This window comes from Mytilus edulis, chromosome 11 (genome assembly GCF_963676685.1).
Source record: "Mytilus edulis chromosome 11, xbMytEdul2.2, whole genome shotgun sequence".
In the NCBI taxonomy this organism is placed as follows: domain Eukaryota; kingdom Metazoa; phylum Mollusca; class Bivalvia; order Mytilida; family Mytilidae; genus Mytilus; species Mytilus edulis.
The window spans coordinates 23,330,961-23,352,348 of NC_092354.1; positions in this window are offsets into that span (position 1 = coordinate 23,330,961).

A 21,388-nucleotide genomic window follows, 5' to 3' on the forward strand; every position below is an offset into this window, starting at 1 on the left:
GTAAAGATGATGACCGTAATTCGATTCACGACTGAATATATACGTGGACTTGGTGAAAACGTTCTGACGATTTGAAACAAAGATAGTCATTCGAAATAATTCAGAACTTGCAAATCTATGAACAAAATGAACAAAAACAAAATCATGATAACAAACTAAAACTGAGGGAAACGCATTAAATAGAAAAGAACAACGACTCAACATTAAAATGTAACACACACAGAAACGGATTAAGCAATAGACAAAATCCGATGAGAATAACAAATATAACATCAAAACCAAATACATGAATTTGGAATAGAAAAGTACAGTGACACGTCTTATAGTAAAGGGAATTCACCCTGGTAAACAAGTTAGTGGTCGGTTACGTATTATTTGATGAAGACAAAGATAATACACTCAAAACCCTGTTTGTAACAAACAAAAGCATGATTGTAATTATGTTCCTTTTGATGCTGACAAGACGACCAATACTGCCTCGAATCCAAGGATATACATAGAATGTCTTCCCTACATAGATAATGCATTAAATGTGACACTTCATAAAACTACTGAATAAAAGTAAAAGCTCTGCCTTTGAATCATTATTTTCCATATATTTCTTTCTCATCTCAACTGAGAGTGATCATTTTGTTACGGTCAAATATACAAGATTTGTGGTAAAAGTTGCAATGTATCTGATGCCTAAATCTCAATCTTTTTGTTTTGTCATCTTTGCAGTAAATAATACTTGTAATAGATTTAGAATAATTATCTTCCCAAATGTATGCGATACCAAAGAAACCGTACAAGCTTTCCCATGATTTTCTTCAGAATAATTATCTTTTTAAATGCTTGTTCCCCCGAGGGTGACTGGGGAATAGAAATATGGTCACTTGGTCTATTTCCGACAGGCAGTAAAACGCTTGCCGAAGTGGGGCGCCCGTTTGGCTGTGCGGGATGTATTAAGTTTGCAGTCATGTCCGGTCAGATTGGGGACGTTAAATCCGATGCCTCGTGTAAGGAGAAAACCAAACCATGTGTACTCGGAAAAAAGTTCATACCTGCAGTTTAGTTTCTATGATCTATGTATTTTTTCAAGGTCCTTTCCTTTTGCTGGTGATCATAATAAATGGGAACAAAATGTTTATAGAAACGTATATTTTATTTCAGAGAGTATATTACAAGAGAAGAATTCAAGGAGTTACATAAAGAGTACAAAAGTTTCAGGGAACGCATCATCATACTTAAAGAAACTCCAGAACCTACATCTGAACGCGTAGCTGAAGTAGAGTCAGTGTCACGACACACAACATCAACTGGTCACTTATCTAACGCGAAATCTTACAATCAGTTAGAGGACTCAGTGTGTCATTCTGACAGCCTGTTTGCTTGGTGTCAATAGTTCTAAAAAATATACCAAAAAGCAACTAAATGTGAAATTACAAAGAGAGTGCAAGCTGTTTAAAAAAAGTACTTGCTAAAAGAGAAAAAGTTAGAGAAATAAAAAAATAATTGTTTATTCTTTTTTTCTTCTGTTCTTTAAGGTCTCTGAGACAACTGTATTTTGACTGTTAGAATCATGATGTTTCAGATTTATCAATGCTATAACCAATTGAGATAGTGACAGACTAGCCAGTTCTCCTTGAGTGGCGATGGCCTGGTTAAACCAATATTTTCCACTTCTGAGTATGAGCAAAGTCTAGAGGGATCAGAGTATACATGACATGCCCCAGTAAGGTCACAAAACAGAGTAAATATCCCTTGTCCCGATTTTTATTATGCCTTTTAATTTTGTTGATGGATATTAAGCATCCATTGAAGACAATCGGGAAGAAAACATGGTTAACAAAATTGTTAAATGGCCTATCATGATTAAATGGAGATGACTGACATGATGGTTTAAATATATTAAATAGGTCAAACATGGTTAACCATGCGTTTGACAAACATGTTTAGTCAGCCAACCATGGTTTAATGGAGATGGTCCGGACCATAGCTTGAAAAAATTGTTAATTGGCCGACCATGGTTGGCCCATCGATAACCATGGTTGACCATGTTTCTCACCATTGTTATTGATTGATTGATTCCATTGAAGTTCCATTTACAAATAGTGTTGCATTCGTAAGAAATTGGAATATATTATGAGTATAACTAATTTTGTTATATTTAACACGATTTTAATTTTTATCACGTTTCTTAGAGTTGATTTTTATATGTAAGTAATCAATTTATTTGATGATTCTGAAAACAATATTGTTGTATCGCACGATAAAATTTCATTACAAATGCTTATTGTGTCGCTTTTCAGCACAGAACGGAGAACATTGCCCGAAAAAAATATTGATATGTTGATAACATTATCCCACAATTTGGCACAGTGTAGAAGAATATTTCGCTACTTATTACCGTATTAGTCGCGAATCGAAATATAAGAACGCATAATCCACGATCAGATAAGAACTTAAGGTGGCGTGGTTGAGAAAACAACACCACCTAAGCAGCTTTTCGGTTTCTTGTGCTATTTGGCGAACCAGGCTGAAGAACATCTGAAAATGAAAGAAACAGTATTCAAAGAACAGTCTAAAATAGTGCTCCTAGAAACTCGTTGCCAATACCTAGAATCCAAGAATTGTGAATTGGAATCATTAGTCAATACAATGAAACGTAGACTTGACATGCACACTAGTACTAATATCAATAATCCGCAAGGTATGGGGCACTCAACACCATTAAATGAACAAATGCAAGGAAAAATTAACAACAGAATACTGGCCTTCCATGAAAAATTAACAAATCGCGTCAAGGACCAGGTAGAAAATCAGCTACAGAAAGTAGCGAAGAGCCTTAACATCACTGATGCAAGACTAGATATACATCATGAAAATAGGGTCAATAACTCCAGTTTTGAAAGTAAGCAAGAAAATAGTAGAGCTGCAATGAATATAGCCTCAACAGTAAGCCCAAGCGTACCTACACACCCTGAGGTCATCCAGAACCCCCTTAAGAACAAAATTTGCAACGGCGTAGCACAATTAAATATGAACTACCCGCAAAGAATATAGTCCACAAGCTTAAAACCAGAGTGCAACATAATGACATCAGGATGTAATGTAAATGAAGGCCATAGAGGACAAGTTTTAGGCCCTGATGTTATCAACAACAACGATACTACTCGGTACAACTTTCCACCGCCTATATATAATGCTCACCAGAATACAGGACAAATAACACCTATCATCATAACCCAGATGCCATTCGTACATAATACTACCCCACAGGAATGACCCTCTATACCATCATTACCACAAACATTAACATCAATCAACAGGCCTCAGCACATACAACCGAATAAGAGAAAGATGTTACGGTACAAGATCTGAGACCTAACGAGCAAAGCAGAAACAATATTGCTAGAACCGATGTCGCTGACATAGAGTTAACTAATTACAATCAACAAGTCTTAGTTGCCAACCCGTTAATTCCAAATCACCAACAGCATTTTCTAGGTCAGCAAAGCCTCCAATGGCAGATCAGGTAGCACAACCGACAGAAGCCTCAATTACTACACTGCAAATAGTATCATTGAACTGTAAAAGTATTAAATCATGCAGTGCAAAGGTTAGGGTTCTGGTTAGACAAAATGACTTTTGAGTACGTCCAGATATACATTTGTTTAAGGTTCATGTGGACCCTATGGCTAAAATGGCTGTATTTTCACCACAAAATTTACTCTGAGTACAGACAAACATGCGCATCTGTAAAATCATTTCAGGCATAGACTGCCCTAGATAAATAAATTTTAAGTATGCTTTACGCTATAGAAAAATAAAAAACTTACCGGGATTTTGCCGTGCACTTTTATTCATTCCTCCAGAAGGTGCCAAAATAAACTAATTCGGAAACAGGTTTGTGAACTTCCCCAGAGAGAAAAAAATGAGTGAGCAGTTTTAATTGACATGGACATTAGATGAACAATAGATACCTGACAATGATTGGTCATTTAAACTGTGGACCTTAGTGGACCATATCAAGGTAAACTCAACTCTTTGTTAATTTTATCATCGTCTGCAGAGACGAAAAAAATGTACGGCAAAATCCAGTTAAATTATGAATCATACAATGCATTTGAATTCTATTTATCTAGGGCATGCTATGCCTTATAACTTTTCCAGATGCATAGGTTTGCCTGTACTCGAGAGAAAATTTTGAGGTGAAACTACGGCCATTTTAGCCATAGGGTCCACATGAACCTTAAATCAATATCTAAATTTATAAATTTGTTTTAAGGAAATTATTGTGAACACAGTATGCAATAATTCTATATGTATGGCGCACTGCATTACCTAACATGAGAGTCCAAGGCGAAAGGTTTGGGTTTTCAATAAAGTTACCATGTCTGGCATTGAATAATCTCAAGATTACATAAAATAGGCTAGTTCACAATTGAGAAACAATACAACTAACAGGCTGACCATGTGGAACCAATAACGAATTTAAACAGTGGTTTTCATAGAATTCTAGAGGCACATCAAATTAATGAACTTGCTCCTATTTCAAGTTTATAGCCTTTCAACAACTACAATACCGTCGTTTTTCGAAATAAAAAAAACGGTTTTATGATTCGGAATCTTGAATCACATACAATTTTAAGTGGTAACGAATTTAAATCTCTTGTTAAGTTTCTGCCTTTGCATAGTATCTAGCGATACATATATTTGTTAAGTTTCTACTCTTGCATCGTATCTAGCGATACATATATATATTAAGGTCTTTCCACTGGTATGTGTGGAAAGACCTATTGTATATGTTCTGATTATTATTAGGTCTTTCTACTTTTCCGTGAATAGACTTAAGTGTTATTTGGCCTGTCTCGCTGAGCTCTATGGTAACCCGAGGGGTTGATTCAAGCTATGCTTAGTGTGAGAGTGCCCGTACCTTCCTATAAGGTGTCAGTCCCCGCTAACCTCGTCTAGCCCCAATGATCAGGCGCATTGCCTTGTTCGTTCCGTGGTAAGAGAGAGATGTACTCGAGGAAGAGGCTGGAAGTACCCAACTGTTGTCCCTTCGGATCCCTCGGTGATGTACCAGTACCCTTGTGAAAGGTTAGGAAACCCCCTAGAGCTACGGGGCAATTACACTACACCTCCATCTATCTTAAAAAGGAGGAACGACTATATAATCTTACAAAAACTCACAAGGGGAAGACGGGCAACGTCTATTACTATCTAAACTCTGACACGGAGTATCTTAAGTATTCGAGGATAAGGGGAAAATTGACATAGAAATTTTTTTTAATAACCCATGTAAAATAAACATATGAAAATCGAGCTCTGAACAGCTATCTTATCTATGGAGCACCAAACTCCTAACAATTTACACACCAGAGTTGCCACAGGGTGCCAACCTCAACAGGTTATTCAGGACAAATAACAGTCGGACCATAGCCGTTGCTATTCCAACTTATAAAAGTCTTGGATTTGGGTCTCACTACAAGACGATAAACTGCTTCAAACCCTGACTCTGTGTAATGTTCACATGCATGTACATGTATAAACTGTTCAGACCTTAACTGACAATATAACACTTCAAAATAGAAAACTATCTCAATGTCTAAATGACAAGTTCAATAATACCGCCCTGAATTTCAGAATGAAACTAACTAACATGTATATCCTTAAGCATAATTTACAACCGACTAAATGTTACAGGGCTATAATCCTAAATCTGGGAAGGATGTACATGACCATATATAATTTGACTCTTGTCAAAAATCCCACATATATATAGTGCCTCTATATAAGGATACAATTAACTATTTTACTACTGTAATAGTTAGTATAACTACAATTAACATAAAATATACAATTAATCAACAACACCAAAAGATTTTGAGATTTTTTTTATGATAGTGTGCCAATGTTCTTTTTTTCTTTTTACTTGTGTTAATTGCTTTCATAACTTCTTTTTTGGATGGGCATGTTTTTGTCCTTAGGTTTTCTGAGAAGTATTCTTCAGTCTCTATAATTTCATTTTTTTGCCAGCGAACACTTTTTGTTTTAGCTGCAGGTTGGTCATCAACATCTTCTACATCATCAATATCAGCAAGATCAGACAATCTAGCAATTTCTATGTCCTTCCCACATACTCTGTCTGAAATCTCATATACAGGTAGTTCATCTTGGTTTACATCACTTTCATCACAATCTTTTCTAATCTCTTCCAATAATAAATCTACAAAAAAAACATACAATATATTTTACCGCTGAAAATTTTGTTACTTCAAATTTAATTAGACATTACTGAATCAAAAAATAAACTGTGATAAAGATATATGTCTCACCTTTATGTATTTAGATAGTGTAATGCAAATGTTAAAATAAAAAGGGTCAGCTTTAACATATGAGAAATCCAAAACATTAAAAGTCAATGAATCATGATTAAAATTTCAGGGCAAAAGAACATCCATGGAAATGAGAAAAATGATCACCAAATTTCACTACAAGCAATATGCCGCTAGTATATTCTGGATAGGGACAGAATGTTTGCCTTGCAACATGCCTCAAAATGTTGTTGCAAGGGTTCTTAACGTGCAAAGAGTGTGCCACTCTCTTTATACGAGGCATCGGATTTAACGTCTATGGTTCCTTGCAATAACTTAATAAAGACATTAAACAAAATGTAGACAAAGAGATCGATGAGATGTCAGGGGAATTTATTCGCTTAACTTCTTACATTCAAAGGCCGACTCTTCGTTTATCGGTATAATAAAGGAGATTCGGACAAACTAACAAACAAATACGAGAAACTATGAAACGTTTATCTACAATAAAGTCCTGGTATACTATAGAGCAACAACTTATGTCCACCTAAAATAAACTGTCATTATCAAATCCTCAAGATAATGCACAAAAATAGAAATTGCAACTGATAACTTGGTATGATGTCAATAATAGAATGATAAAATGAGACCCTCAAATTATTATGTACGATGCTGCGTCACTCAGTGCCACTTTGTGGATCAACTCCAATACTAGTTAGCTTTTTCCAATTAATTAACAACTGTCATTAAAGCAGGACTTACAGCGATTGTATCAAAGGCTCTATAAGTCCAAAGTCTTACTCAACAAGCATTACGAAATAAGCTCTAAGTGTGTCATTAATTGTACGCAACCTGTTCAGTTATTTGATTTCTTTCATATTTTTTTCAATTTTCTTTCTCTGTTCTAGTAACATTTCCTTGAACTCCTCGTATTGATCCTCAATGCTCTTCAACTTTGTTTGGCTTTTCAATAATGTTTCGATATGAGCGTCACTGATGAGTCTTGTGTAGACGAATTGGGCGTCTGGCGTAATATATTATAATCATGGTACCTTTGATAACCATTTTCTTTTAAAATGCAACAATTCTATCCTGTGATGATGCTCGACGTGTTTTAATGTTAACTTCTTTTTATTTCACAACCTCTTTTTCTTTATCAGCTGTGACCCCCTCCGAGAATCTGTATGTAAGACCTCCTTGCAGAGCCATATTCTAGTTCAGATCTAACTAGAGATCTAAATAAATTGAGTAAAATGTTGCGATCAGCACCCCAGTCTGTGCTGCCGACAACTTTAAAATATCTAAAGCTTTTAAACATCTCGATTTTAACATTTGATATGGGGTAGAAAGGTTAACTTTTAATCGAAAATTAAACCATTTTAATTGGGTCGCCGTACATAGTGAGTTGTGGATCAAGATGCAATTTCCTTTTGTTACAAAAATGCATCCCGACCGTTTTTGACGTGGAAAATTCAATACCATTTTCCGATTCTTCCAAGACATAATTGTAATTGTCTTAAAATGTTACTTATATTTTTGCCTCTGTAACATATTAAAAAATAATCAACGTACAATGAACCGTCAATATTACTTTTTAAAACTTTAACAAGGCTGTTGATTTTAAAACTAAATAATGTAAGATAAAATACTGACCTGAGGGACACCCATCTCTTGATCATACAGATCAGACATGGTCGAATTAACTCCAACATTAAATTGTCTGTTAGAGAGAAAATTAGATATAAAATTGGGCGTATTGCCTTTCAACCACTTATCAAATAGATCTTTTAGAATACCATATTTCCTTGCAGTATCATAGGCCTTCTGAAGGTAGAAAAAGACCGACACCACATGTTCATTTTTCGCAAAACCATTACGGACAAATGATTCGAATCGAACGAGATGATCAAGAGCACTGCGGCCCTGTCGAAATTGGCTAATAGCCCATTGGATTCCAGGAACCAAACAAGGCGATCATTGACCATCCGTTCGAGTGTTTTACAGACACAACTGGAAAGAGCAATTGGTCGATAATTATTAGGATCCGTATGATCTTTACCTGGTTTTGGAAAAGGCACGACGGTTGCAAGCTTCCAGATTGATGGTAAATCACCAGATCCCAGATGTTATTCATGAGCTTCAAGAGAGCTTCTATTGAGGAATCTGGTAAGTGTCTTAATAGTTGGTAGTGAATATTATCAGGCCCACAAGCTGTATCATGGGCTTTTGACAGATATGTTTTAAGTTCTTCAAGAGAAATAGTTTATTTAAAGTTTAATTTAATTTTTTCTTTTTGATTTTTAACTTTTTTAAAGTCTTCCCTGTAGTTGTAACAAGAAGATTTCGCAAAAGTTTCACTTAGCTTGTTGTCAATATTCTTTTCAGATGTTAATAAATCATTGCCGTCTTTCAAATGTTTTACAGTGGCTTTAGAATTTTTACCTTTTATTTTATTTACCATATTCCAAACTTTTGTCATCGGAGTGCGAGATGTAATCCACGAGAATAATTTTTTCCGGAATGTTCGTCGTGCTTGCCTACAAGTCCGCCGTGCCTTTGCGGAAATTTTTCAAGTTTTCCGTCCTTGGTTGTTGATTGAACCGTCTTTTAGATTGTTTACGGTCACCTATGGCTTGATCACAAGCGTCATCAAACTATAATTCTGTCAGCAATTGACGTTAAAACTGTATTAAAAGTTAAAATTGGATCTTGCAGAGTCTCAAACATCTTTGACCGCTTGACAGAGATTCTCAAACAAGGACCAGTCCGCCTTGTCAAGTTTCCAACGTGATACTCTCTGTTGGGCAGAAGTAAAAAGATGTTCAAGTACTATTGGAAAGTGATCACTGCCACATAAATCATCATAAACACGCCATGGATAATCCAGAAGCAGAGAGGGATCGCAAATAGTGATATCAATAGAAGAATAAAACCCGTTTCTAGGATAAAGATACGTATTAGATCCATCATTAAAAATGCATTATCCTTCTTGAAAGACAAAGTCCTCAATGATCTTACCTGTGGCATTATGAGTGTTGCTACCCCATAATGGATTGTGAGCATTGAAGTTTAAATTTTGGACAACGAAAGGTTACGTGAAGAAACCAAGAGAATACAACTAGCACAAGAAAATTTGAAATCAGCTAAAGAAGTTTTTATCTTAAAAAAACGGCGTGTGTACAAATTTTAAATGAACCATAATTACAACATGTTTATTACTGTAAATCTGGAAATTATTACTGTTTTTCAAATAAAGAAATAAAAGTACAGCACAAAACACAACATAGTTTCTTGTGAGTACTCTGAAGATGAATTAGTAAATACTCCCTTCGGAAATACATGCGGTCACAGTTTGGCTCGTTACAACCAACATACCTCACATTGTTGTTATGTACAGCATTTTTGTGTCTTTTCAAGTTCCTCCTACTTTGAGTCACAATAATTATATAATCACTTCTGGCATTTTGTATGAAGAATAAATATCCAAAAACCTCTTAGGTTTGTTAATAGTTCTGGTTCTCGTATTTGTTGATGCGGAAATGGTCATGTGATTTCTAATTCGCGCACTTGGTCGGGCTGGTCCGGTACCTGATTCCGGGATTCCCAAATTAGTCGGGCATGTATCAGAATGATTTTTGCCATCATTTGCCGAAACCGGTATTATTTTAGTCGGACATATTTCTTTTTCTCCTATAATTCTTGGTAGATTTTCGCTAACAGATCTATTTTCATCATCGACATCGGCTGTAAATTTGGCATAATCCGTGAATTCCAGAGGGTGTAACTCGGGCACATCAGGACGGGCGTTTTTTGTTGATTACACCAAACCATTTTTTAGATCCCAAATATGGTTTTAAAATATCACCATGAGTAATTACTTCTGGAGAATTCTTAGCATACTTCACTTTAAACTTGATGTCAATAAGCTTTGCAGTTCATACCCAAGGTCCAGTCCTATGACGAGCAATTTTGTGCTGAATCCCTGGAACTTGACACGAGTATCAATAATGTGGTCATTTTTATAAATTTCATGCTTACAAAACTTTTGAATTTTTGGAAAAAGTAAGGATTTTCTTATTCCAGGCAAAGATTACCCTTAGCCACATTTGGCACAACTTTTGGAATTTTGTATCCTCAATGCTCTTTAAATCATTCTTAAAAAAAAGAGGTACAATAAGTTCCGACAAAGGCCTGACAAATGAAGACGCCCCTTATCTATAAAATTCAAACTTCTAAGTTAAACAACGAATGGGTTATTTTTAAAATCCACCCCTGGCTACTGGGTCTCTTATTAAATTTTATCCTTTCCCTTAAACATGACATATAAAAAATAAACCACTGAACTATTTGCCTTGGACAACTTAACAATTTTTTTTCTTAATTTCCGGTACTCGGAGCTACAACTCAGCATTGTCCTAATCCTTGCTTGCTTATATCTTAAATCACAAAAACTAAATCTACTTCAAATAATCAATGCGATGCATCGTGCAAAGAGAGTGCCACGCTATTTGTACGTTAAGAACCCTCATTTTCAAGTGGCAGTCCACACTTCTTCGTCCATCATCCTATATGGCTTCTATTACAGTTATTGTTAACTTGTTCTCGTCGATGTAATGCAGAGTGTATCCCTATTATTAAATGACCAGAGTTTGTGCATTTCGTTTGACGGAAAAAAATCAAACAAGGCTTGACCACTGATTCAGGAGATGTTGACTTAATCGGTTTTGAAGGTTAACGCTTTAACAACTCAATGAATTTACAAAAAGAAGTGCTATATAATTTTTAATTAAAGTAATCTCAATATATAGAAAATAGATTACTACTTGCAATGTGTGTGTCCGTTACCATATTTTAATGTGGCCGTTAGCATATTTATTTTTTCTATGTGACCGTAAGCATAAATTTGGTAAATAAAAAAAAATGAAAAGGTGGACAGAAAAAGAGAGGGCCCGGTAATAAATGAGGAGAGGCTTGTTGCTTGGTCTATAGTTTTCTATGCTGTGTTTTGTGTACTGGACTATTATTAGTATTACACAAACAAAGATACAGATAGAGATAGAGAGGGACCGGAGGCCGGCGATTTTTCACGTTCGCTTTTCAACAAGTTATAATATAATAAATGCCATGGAATATTATCGTAAATCATTATTCTGGAAGTTGGTGTATATTGTCTCGCCTCGTGTTACTCTATGTTATCATTTATCTTTCTATAACGGAAGAAAAGAAAGAACGTTCTACAAATGTCAATGTTGTGTTTACACTTTGCAGACGGTATATTATACGCTCACGGTTTTTGAGAGTGTTTGTAAAGTTGTGACGTTTTACACGAAACGGTTATACTAAACCATGTCAGTATTGACCCCTGCTATGTGCTTGTCTATATAGTCTTACCTATACATGCTTTCAGGGCAAATTAATCATAGATTTCTTACCTTTGTTCGCTTCGAAATTCCAGAACTGGCGGCTGGACAAATATCACGTGACTTGTGACGTACGTTGTAGATCCTGGTCATGGTGTATTGTGTCCCTCACTTGTTTTAATAAACTGGTAAGACTGCAAGACTTTATTCTACAGGCCAATAGAATTTTTACAAAGTTTTAAAATTAATGAGGATCAGGCTTGTGACTGAACAGTTTTTATGTTTATAGTGAAAATTGGTGACAGTTTTAAATCGGGATCACACTTGTGTTTCTTCATTATTCACCTAAGTGAGTCTTTGATTACCATTTATTGTGAATCCAATTATACAATAAATATAAATGAAATCTAAGATTACCTTTTGAAAAACAGTCATAATTTTTCCAATGATCATGTCTTCTCCCCATGAAAATTTGACAGTGTCACCAACATAGAATATGGTTTCATCAAATGTGGCACAAGGTGCTAAAATATCATCATTCCATTGACTTCCACTATTCTGGTTGGTATATTTCTCTTCAGTAATAAATTTTCTAGGTTACCTACAATCACATAGTAATATATTATCAATATTATGTATGTGCACAACTGCTTTTAAACTGAAATCCTGATAATCTTGTTTATGAAATTATAGAACCTGTGGTGCATGCTTGCATACCAACTTTGTAACAGGCCACTTTTTTAATAGTGGGTTAACGGGATTCTTCCAAAAAATCTTGTCGAAATAAATAGGATATAAAACCCTGGTATTGTCTTCACTGTTATAAGAAGGTTTATAAAAGATTTCTTTCAATAGCATCATTTTCCTTTTCTTTTCTAGGTCTTGAACTGCTTTGGCAATGGTGTGGAGGCCTTTGTTAATTGTTTTAAGCGTTGTTAATCTACAGTTGTGCCTTGCAATGCTCCAAATATTTGAAAAAAAACATGACATGCATTTATTCTATATATTAATAAAGGTTCATCATCTGATGAACGGTTAGTCAATAATAAAGATGCTGCTGTTAGAGCATCCGACAATGAAATGATGAATCTAATGGAACAAGAGAATTTAATAAAAATGCAGTGTATCACGCAGTATGCCTGACCACATACTTGTCATATAGACCAAAATCCACTGATAAATCTGCGTATGATTTGGCTTTTGAAAGAGTGGTTGATATTATAGACAGAGCCTTTATTCGTGGCAAAAAGTCTTCTATTGTCATCACTTTTGTACCAGTCTTGTTTACCTGATAAATTAAGTAAAACCAACTGTAATTCCTCTAAGCTTTAGGCTAACCTCGAGAAGCACTTCAGGGATACCTTCATATGTTTTGCTCAACAAGGTCAAGGTAGCGGATAACATCAAAGCAGAATTAGAAATGCTTGAGATAAAAGCCGACTTACGTACATTTAGCTCCACCAAAACCAATGAACAAACTAAGATACATGTACTTTATGCAGCCGCATCAATACTTAGACAAACAATGGAAAATGTATTTATTTCTGGAGATTATTATCCTGCAAGTGACGAAGTACCGTTGGCAATATTGCCACCTTGTTTGATAAGTTTTGTTACTTGCGTTCTTGACAAAAGTCTTTTGAATCATTTTCTACAGTATCAATGGATATTTCACATGAAATTCGGAGAAAATGTAGTCATTTAGTCTTGGTCTTGCAGTACAGTTGTATTATGAGTTTGGATTGAAGTCTTTGCTTGAAATGTAAATGTACATGGTTTCTGTGTCATGTTTGAAGATGTTCGGAGGTTTTTTAACTAGTGTAGCGAATGCCGAAAACAAACAAAAAAACTGTTTGCATTTTCTTAGTGAATACGTGTATGTCATTCCAAATAATGGCTCTCCGTGTGCTTTTGGTTAGAAAACTGCACAAATAACAAGTAAGAGCTAGTTTTCTTTAAGGAACAAATAGCATCAGACTTTTTTAAAGATCTAATTTGTTCGTGTAAGGAAAAAAGCATGTCAGGAAGCATGTCTCCCTTGCACTGATTTGTGTTTTTTGTCAAAATGTCGGAAGTTGTAATAATGTCCACTCAGTATCCGCTGACATACCTGATGACACAGGTGAAATATCATGAAAATTGTACTTGTTACAAAATTTTATTTTAATTCGCTATAACTTTATCTTACATATATTATGAATTAATTGTATTCAGGACTAAACTGCGAATTTATGCTGACTCATCGTATCTACGGCCAAGGATTCTATCAATCTTCATTAAATTAATATAAAACTTCATATTTGAGTTAATTTCTTTAAAATCTGTGAGATAAAGCAAATTTGGTTAAATTCCGAATGTTCTGCTATTTGTTCACCCTATATGGGTTGCATTTTTTTTAATATTGACAGTGCAATTTTCCATAGGGACTCACTCCTTTTACAGCTTAAACTGTACCACTTTTACTATGAAGTTTTGAAAACAATCTTATCCTACCAAAATTGTTAGAATGTTAACTATTAGTGGTATTGTATCTTTACCATAACCCCGGGGTCTCCCTGTTAGGAGTAGACAACTGATACCATTCTCCCTGTTAGGAGTAGACAACTGATACCATTCTCCCTGCCAGGAGTAGACGATGGACACCAACGGAACTCTGGTTGGATACAGCGGATGTCAGAGCGTGCGCACGCCTGCAGCGCCCTCTTCATCAAATGGTCAACGAGGTTAGACGTTTACCACGAAGACACATCATTATTAGTATTAGGTAATTACAGTACTTAAGCCTAAGTTCTTCTAATATATTAAGTCCAGGTCTGGTCCTTTCAAGGGAAATAGTCTTTCCCCAAGAAGAACACTTCATTATTTGTAGTGCAGGTGGTTCGAACGCACATGGTGTGACCTAGTTAGCCATTTTGGTCAGAAGGTTTTGACCAGGTGCAATCAAGCGTTATTGGCAGAATTAACTTTCCTATTCTGAGACTTTGCAAGCTGGATTAGGCGTAAACGAAAAGCTTTAGAAGCGATACCTTATTGAGAAAAGCGCTGTAAGATAAGTTTTTCACTGTCTGTGAAAGTTTTCAAACTTTGTTCAAGTCATTGATATTTTTTTTCAGATTGAGTCTCGCGTGATTTCGTGTTAACAGGTAACAACGATACTTGAGATAAATACCGGAAGTGAAATCAGTGATTTGTTTACATATGCAATACACATCTTTGTTTTTTTGTAAACGGACTTTAAATCATTAAAGACTTGTTTATTATTTTATTATTGTTTTGTTATTTAGTTATAGTAAAAGTATCACTGAATATAGGTTATAATTCAGCACAATGAGTGGTTTTAAAATTAAAATGAACTCCAATCTGGAGTCTGTTCTCCTACATGTACCTGTCATTGGTACGGCTTCATATCAATTGAACCAGAAATATTGGCCCAAATACCATATATGAAGAAAAAAAAGTCCCTTGTGTCAGATATGATTGATTTTTCCCCTTGTGAATTCAATGACATGGACAATGTTGATGTCAGTTATCAAAGTCAGCCACACGAGTCACAAGACTATGAGACAGCTACACATGTAAAATCACACGTGGGAGGGGCAGCAAATTTCGAGTCAACACCCTTCACCCCTGGTACTATTAGACGGGAAATTGCTCATTTCCAAGAATTTAAGACCGATACACAGAGGTGGATAGACCAACACGGTTCCACACATGCACCTGTCCAGGGGGGTGAAATCTATATGAAACCTACTTTAAATCAACCGTTCTTTTATGACTCTGAGATTGCAATGGATACAGCAGGTTGACCGCACGTCGATAAGATCAATGCCCCCATGCATTGAAGAAAATGAATATCAAACCCAAGAGAATTTTAGACGATAATCAGTCTCGTAGTGAAGAATTACTACTTCTCAGCCGAACATTACAACCAGAAGTAATCGACCCTAGTCTTACGAGCTGCTCGAATAGTGATTCTGATTCATCTAGTTCTACATCAGGGGTAGTGTACCGTCGGAGTCGTCATAAAAGTAGAAGCTACAAAACACACTCTAAGACTCATTATATCAAGCAGACAAGTTTCAACCGTGGAGGAGGCGGCTAGATGACACTCATCTACACACCGAAAAAATTTCTTAATGCAGGAACATCATATCAATGGATGTTATGATCAACAAGCACAGGACGAAAATTTTTTGTATCATTTCATTTAGTTGAAGTAAGGCTGCTCTTATACAAACACTTTCAACTGGAACACCATGGCAATATATGTGGTTTCTTTCAAAATGAGAAAGTAATACCGGTAACATCACTGGCCTTTGGTGAAATAGATTGTCGTGGAGACACATACAGATTTAGCATGTTTGACCCATCATATGCTGATATTTGTGTTATATCAGAGGTTCTTGATAACTCAGTTGTTTCTAAATCAAACACAACACAATTGTCTATGCCTTCCAAAGAATATTTTGTTTGCATCTTTTCAATGTCTCTTATCGACACATTTTATTAGAATCATGGTTGATATGTTTCTCCTTCTATAACTGCTGCTTTAATTTGTTAAAAGGTTTTCTTATGCAAGAAAAAGACAAAAAGAAAATTTTAAGAAAAATCTTTTGTTTATACCTAGTTGTATTGTTACATGTACTTTTTAAGATAAATGGAATATAACTCTTAATAACCATATCATTCTTTTGAAATTTCATCATCTTGTTTTTGTTTTGCCAAATTGCAATTTATATGGGCTTTGGCAATTTATATTAAAGTTTACCCATTTTACAATCTATCAGAATTCATGTAAGTTTCACAATGTCCCTATGCTTATATTTTTAAAGTTATGGTGTTATTATTGTAGAGATAACTTCTCTTATATATATATGCCACATCATGCTTTCATTTGCACAACAGTTGATATACTAAATTTTAAAGAAGACGCACACCACCTATTCTTAGATCTTAGAATGATTACTTCAAAACATTTCGTGGAAGCGAGATCAATATAACAGCGTTTAATATACATCAGAGGTTACTGCACTGGTAAATAAAAATTCTGATAACCTAATCAGGCACTTCATATCTAAGAAACAGGCTAAATATGTCCCACCATGAGCCAATGCACGTCGAGTTTAAGGGGACTATCGAACATGCACAGCCCAAGACACAGGGGGTCAGTCTTTCGCAAGACTTGAGCAATGACAGGCACAACTATAAAGCAAGCAGCAAGTTGTATCAATTTTATATAGTAACTGGTCCAAATATTAATGATGATGCCAAAACAATGTACAAATAAACAAAATGTCCAATTGGTCCCACTAATTTCACTAATTCATTCACAGTTTAAGTTAAAGTCCAAAATATTCCAAGTCGATGTTGTCTGGCTTGAATAGTTACAGTTGTATTGAGCTGTCTTTTGAGTAAACGTTTCTCCTGATATAGCTGAGCCTGTTTGGAAGATATTGACGAGACTAGACTGGTTTCTACATCATGACTACATTGTGACTACATCTTTATTTCTATGTTTCAAGACCCCAAGGGTGACTGGGGTACAGAAATATGGTCACTTGGTCTTCTCCCGACCGGCAGTAGAACGCTTGCCGAAGTGGGGCGTCCGTTTGGCTGTGCGGGATGTACAAGTTCGCAGTCACGTCCGGTCAGAAGGGGGACGTTAAATCCGATGCCTCGTTTAAAGAGAGTGCCACGCTCTTTGCACGTTAAGAACCCTTGCAACAACTCTTTGGGGGGTCCGTAGGTGGCCTGTTGCAAGGCAAAATTTCTGTCTCTATCCAAGATACCCTCATTTTCCAGTGACAGTCCAAATTTCCCCGACCATCATCCTCTTATTACAACAACCTACCTATTGTATTTATTGTGAACTTGTTCTCGTCCTCAATATGCATGAAATATTTGCCACTGGACGTTAAGCAACCAACAATCAATCAATCAATCTATGTTTCAAAGAAGTTGACTGTACAATTTACAGCACATCTAGTAAGAGCTCAAATTATGAAGTGTATTACTAACTTTAAATTTATGTAATTTGAGTCAGCAAAATTGACTACAAAACTGCCAAAGGTAGAAATAAGAATAGTGTCAATTTAATTAGGCCAATTAAAAGATAACTAATTACATTAATTTTGCCTGGAGTAATAAGTGACATGCTGACAGAACAAAATTTACCTGACATAATAATTTTACAATATTCTTCACAGTAATATCAAAATAAAATCAACTTTGTACTTGTTTGGCTTGAGCGTCACTAATGTAGACGAAACGTTTCTGTTTATTACTGTTCTCTGCAGCCTGCTTTACTCCACTTTGATCTTCAGGTTTAAATAACACATAGATGTCTGCTGATCATTGATTTCAGAAGTCTGATTAGTCTGCTCTACTTCATGTTCATCACTGGGTTCCTTTACTTTGTGACTATCATCACTAGCTTCTGGTAATGTACGTTTTTTTTGTGTCTGATCATTTTCTTCTTTTATCATTGCTATATAACACCTTTTGTATTTTGTTTGTAGGCATAGGTTGAATATATTTTTATCAAATGCTGACATATGTGCATGTCGGAGAAAATGTACCACTATTATTTGTTTGTATAATTGTCATTAAATTCAAATTTATTTTTTAAGGGATGACTGAAATATTTTTCTTTCTGAAAGGTAACATAAAAGATGTGGTGCACACTGAATAACGCGCGTAGCGGTTTTTTTTAAAGTGTGCACCACATTTTTTATGTTATTTCGAATAGACAGAAAACATATTAGTCATTTCTTATAATTTAATTCTAAATTCCATTTTAACCGTAGAAAACCATGAAAAAACTATGATGACGTCACGGTTACATGACTTGGTTATGTCTATGTGCTCGTAACAAAATAACGTCAGCCAATACATCCAAAATTAAATTATTTCTTAGTATAATTTTAACAGATGCCGTTAAATCTTTTTTGTTGGGAATATTTAAAGTATATTCTTGGTTGTCAATTTTTCTAATGCATTGATAACTGTTTCCTGTACCATGTCAGGAAGATGGCCATTGTTATATTATTGTTCGTTTCTTTGTGTGTTGCATTTTAACGTTGAGTCGTTTGTGTTTTCTCTTAATTTTGCGATAAGACGTGGCACGGTACTTGTCTATCCCAAATTCATGTATTTGGTTTTCACGATATATTTGTTATTCTCGTGGTGTTTTGTCTGATGCTTGGTCCGTTTCTCTGTGTGTTGCGTTTCGGTGTTGTGTCGTTGTTCTCTTATATTTAATGCGTTTCGGTGTTGTGTCGTTGTTCTCCTCTTATATTTAATGCGTTTCGGTGTTGTGTCGTTGTTCTCCTCTTATATTTAATGCGTTTCCCTCGGTTTTAATTTGTTACCCCGATTTTGTTTTTTGACCATGGATTTATGAGGTTTGAACAGCGATATACTAATGTTGCCTTTATTTAGGTACAAGAGATTAACAGATTTAATTAGCGTGCATTTTAAAAAAAAGTTAAAATTACAATTGAACTTTTTTATATTAATTTGAAAGTTATGTTGATCTGCTATATGCATTTGTTAACCTGACCATCTTCTTTAATATCAGTCAGACCGGATCGAGTATTTTGAAAAAGTATGCATACGGTCAAATACTCATACGGTCTGCAACATATGTACATGTATATGCACTTTGCATAGGTTTTTTTAAAAGTGTGCACCACATTTTTTATGTTATTTCGAATAGACAGAAAAAATATAAATCATTTCTTATAACATTTCTGTTTAAAGACGACGTAAGCAAAGTGTGCCACAAAAATAAGAGACCATTTAAGACTATAAATAGAAGATGAAAGCAAGTAATATTTTGCACCTTTTAACCATTTTAAGCTACAGATGACGAAAGCAAAGTGTGTGACCATGACTATTTATGGCAATTCTAGGTTACAGACGGTGAATGCAAAGAGTGCCGTAAAAATAAGAGACCATTTAAGATTAAAAATAGAAGATGAAAGCAAAGTAATATTTTGCACCTTTTAACCATTTAAAGCTACAGATGACGAAAACAAAGTGTGTGACCATGACTATTTATGGCAATTTTAGATTACAGACGACGAATGCAAAGTGTGCAGTCAAGACCATTTGAGATATAAGGTGTGCATCCAACACTGTTTTTTTTAATAAACATACATGTTCAAATATATAAATTTTTATTTTTATTTTAAATTAACAATTAACATGATAAAAAGTCAGTATAACATTTTCATAATTTGTCTTTAATAAACATCTGATGATGTGTTTTAATGCTTGAAAAATATTTCCACTTTTCCGATATTACAGATACTGAATATTGGTCCCAATGGCTTGTTAGAAGTTTTAGTAATTGTCAAATTTTGACTGCACTCAACTTGGCGATCTCCTATTTCTGAGGAAAAACATTCATTTGAAAATAGCTGATGTATGTCAAAATCATTGAAATTGTTAATTTGATCCAAATTCCATGTAGGAGCTGGTACTAGTTCAGTTGAAAAGTTTTGATTGGGAATTGGAGGAAATGTTAACACTCCGTGTGCTTTTGGAGCACATTGAAGTTAAGATTGAACAAGTTTACAACTACAAACACAAAGTGGTGGCAATCAATAGCTAATAGTTAAACTTTAGAGATATTTGTAAATCGTGTGAATGCCTCATAAACAGCAGACACGCACTTGCTTTTTTGATGCCATTTCAAGCTTTGAAATGACGTTGAGTGTAAAAATAAATGTGACGGCAACCAAAAATGACTACAATGACGGCACAATTAGATTACGATAGAATCGTTGAAAACTTATGGAGAACTGCCTTAACATTACTGAGTGGAGAGAAATTTGTAAATTGAAATGTGTTTATCATATTTGAATCAATTTCTGATTTTTTTTAATTCAGTAAGAGCCCCACTTCTTCACTCTGAAAATGGGTCAGAGACGAAAATGGCAAAATTTCGTTTAAACAAAAGTAGATGTCCGTCAGGTCAAAAATCGGACCCACAATATAGAACCCTAATGATGCATACCAAATATGAAGAGGTTACAATATGTAGTTGCTGAGAAATCTTTCCCCGCCACCGCAGCCCAACTTTAACCATTTTATAAACCGATTTTCAATGGTGAAATTCAGCTAAAAATTACTCTGAACATATTGACACATAGAATATTTGTTATAATATGTAAACTACATAGATGGATTATATGATATTTATGTACATTTATCAAAGGTCAAGAAACTCGACTGTTCTGTAGGACTATTCATTAAAGGATGTAAATTCTGATCTCACATTTGCTGATCTATTGAACGGACTTGCCGGATATATCTTGTATGATCATTTTCCTGTAGAGAATTAAGTTATATCTGGTGCAAGAAAATTGGTATTTAATAATAATATTCTACTAGTAGGCTGCAAATTCAATTTTGGATAACGGACTTCCTGGTTCACTGACGTAGGAGCCTTTTCCTTTGTATTTTTTTTTTATTAACGGCAGTTATTATAGGAGTAGAGTGTTTTATTTTGGGTCACAGACGTTCATTGAACGCACGTGCTGGTTCACTGAGGAAGGATCCTTTTCCTGTATATTATTAACGGCAGTTGTTATAGGAGTATGTAAGTTCTTTTTTGAATCACAAACGTACATTGAACGCACTTGCTTGTTCACTGAGGAAGGATCATTTTCCGGTATATTATTATTAACGGCAGTAATTATAGGAGTATTAAAGTTCAAT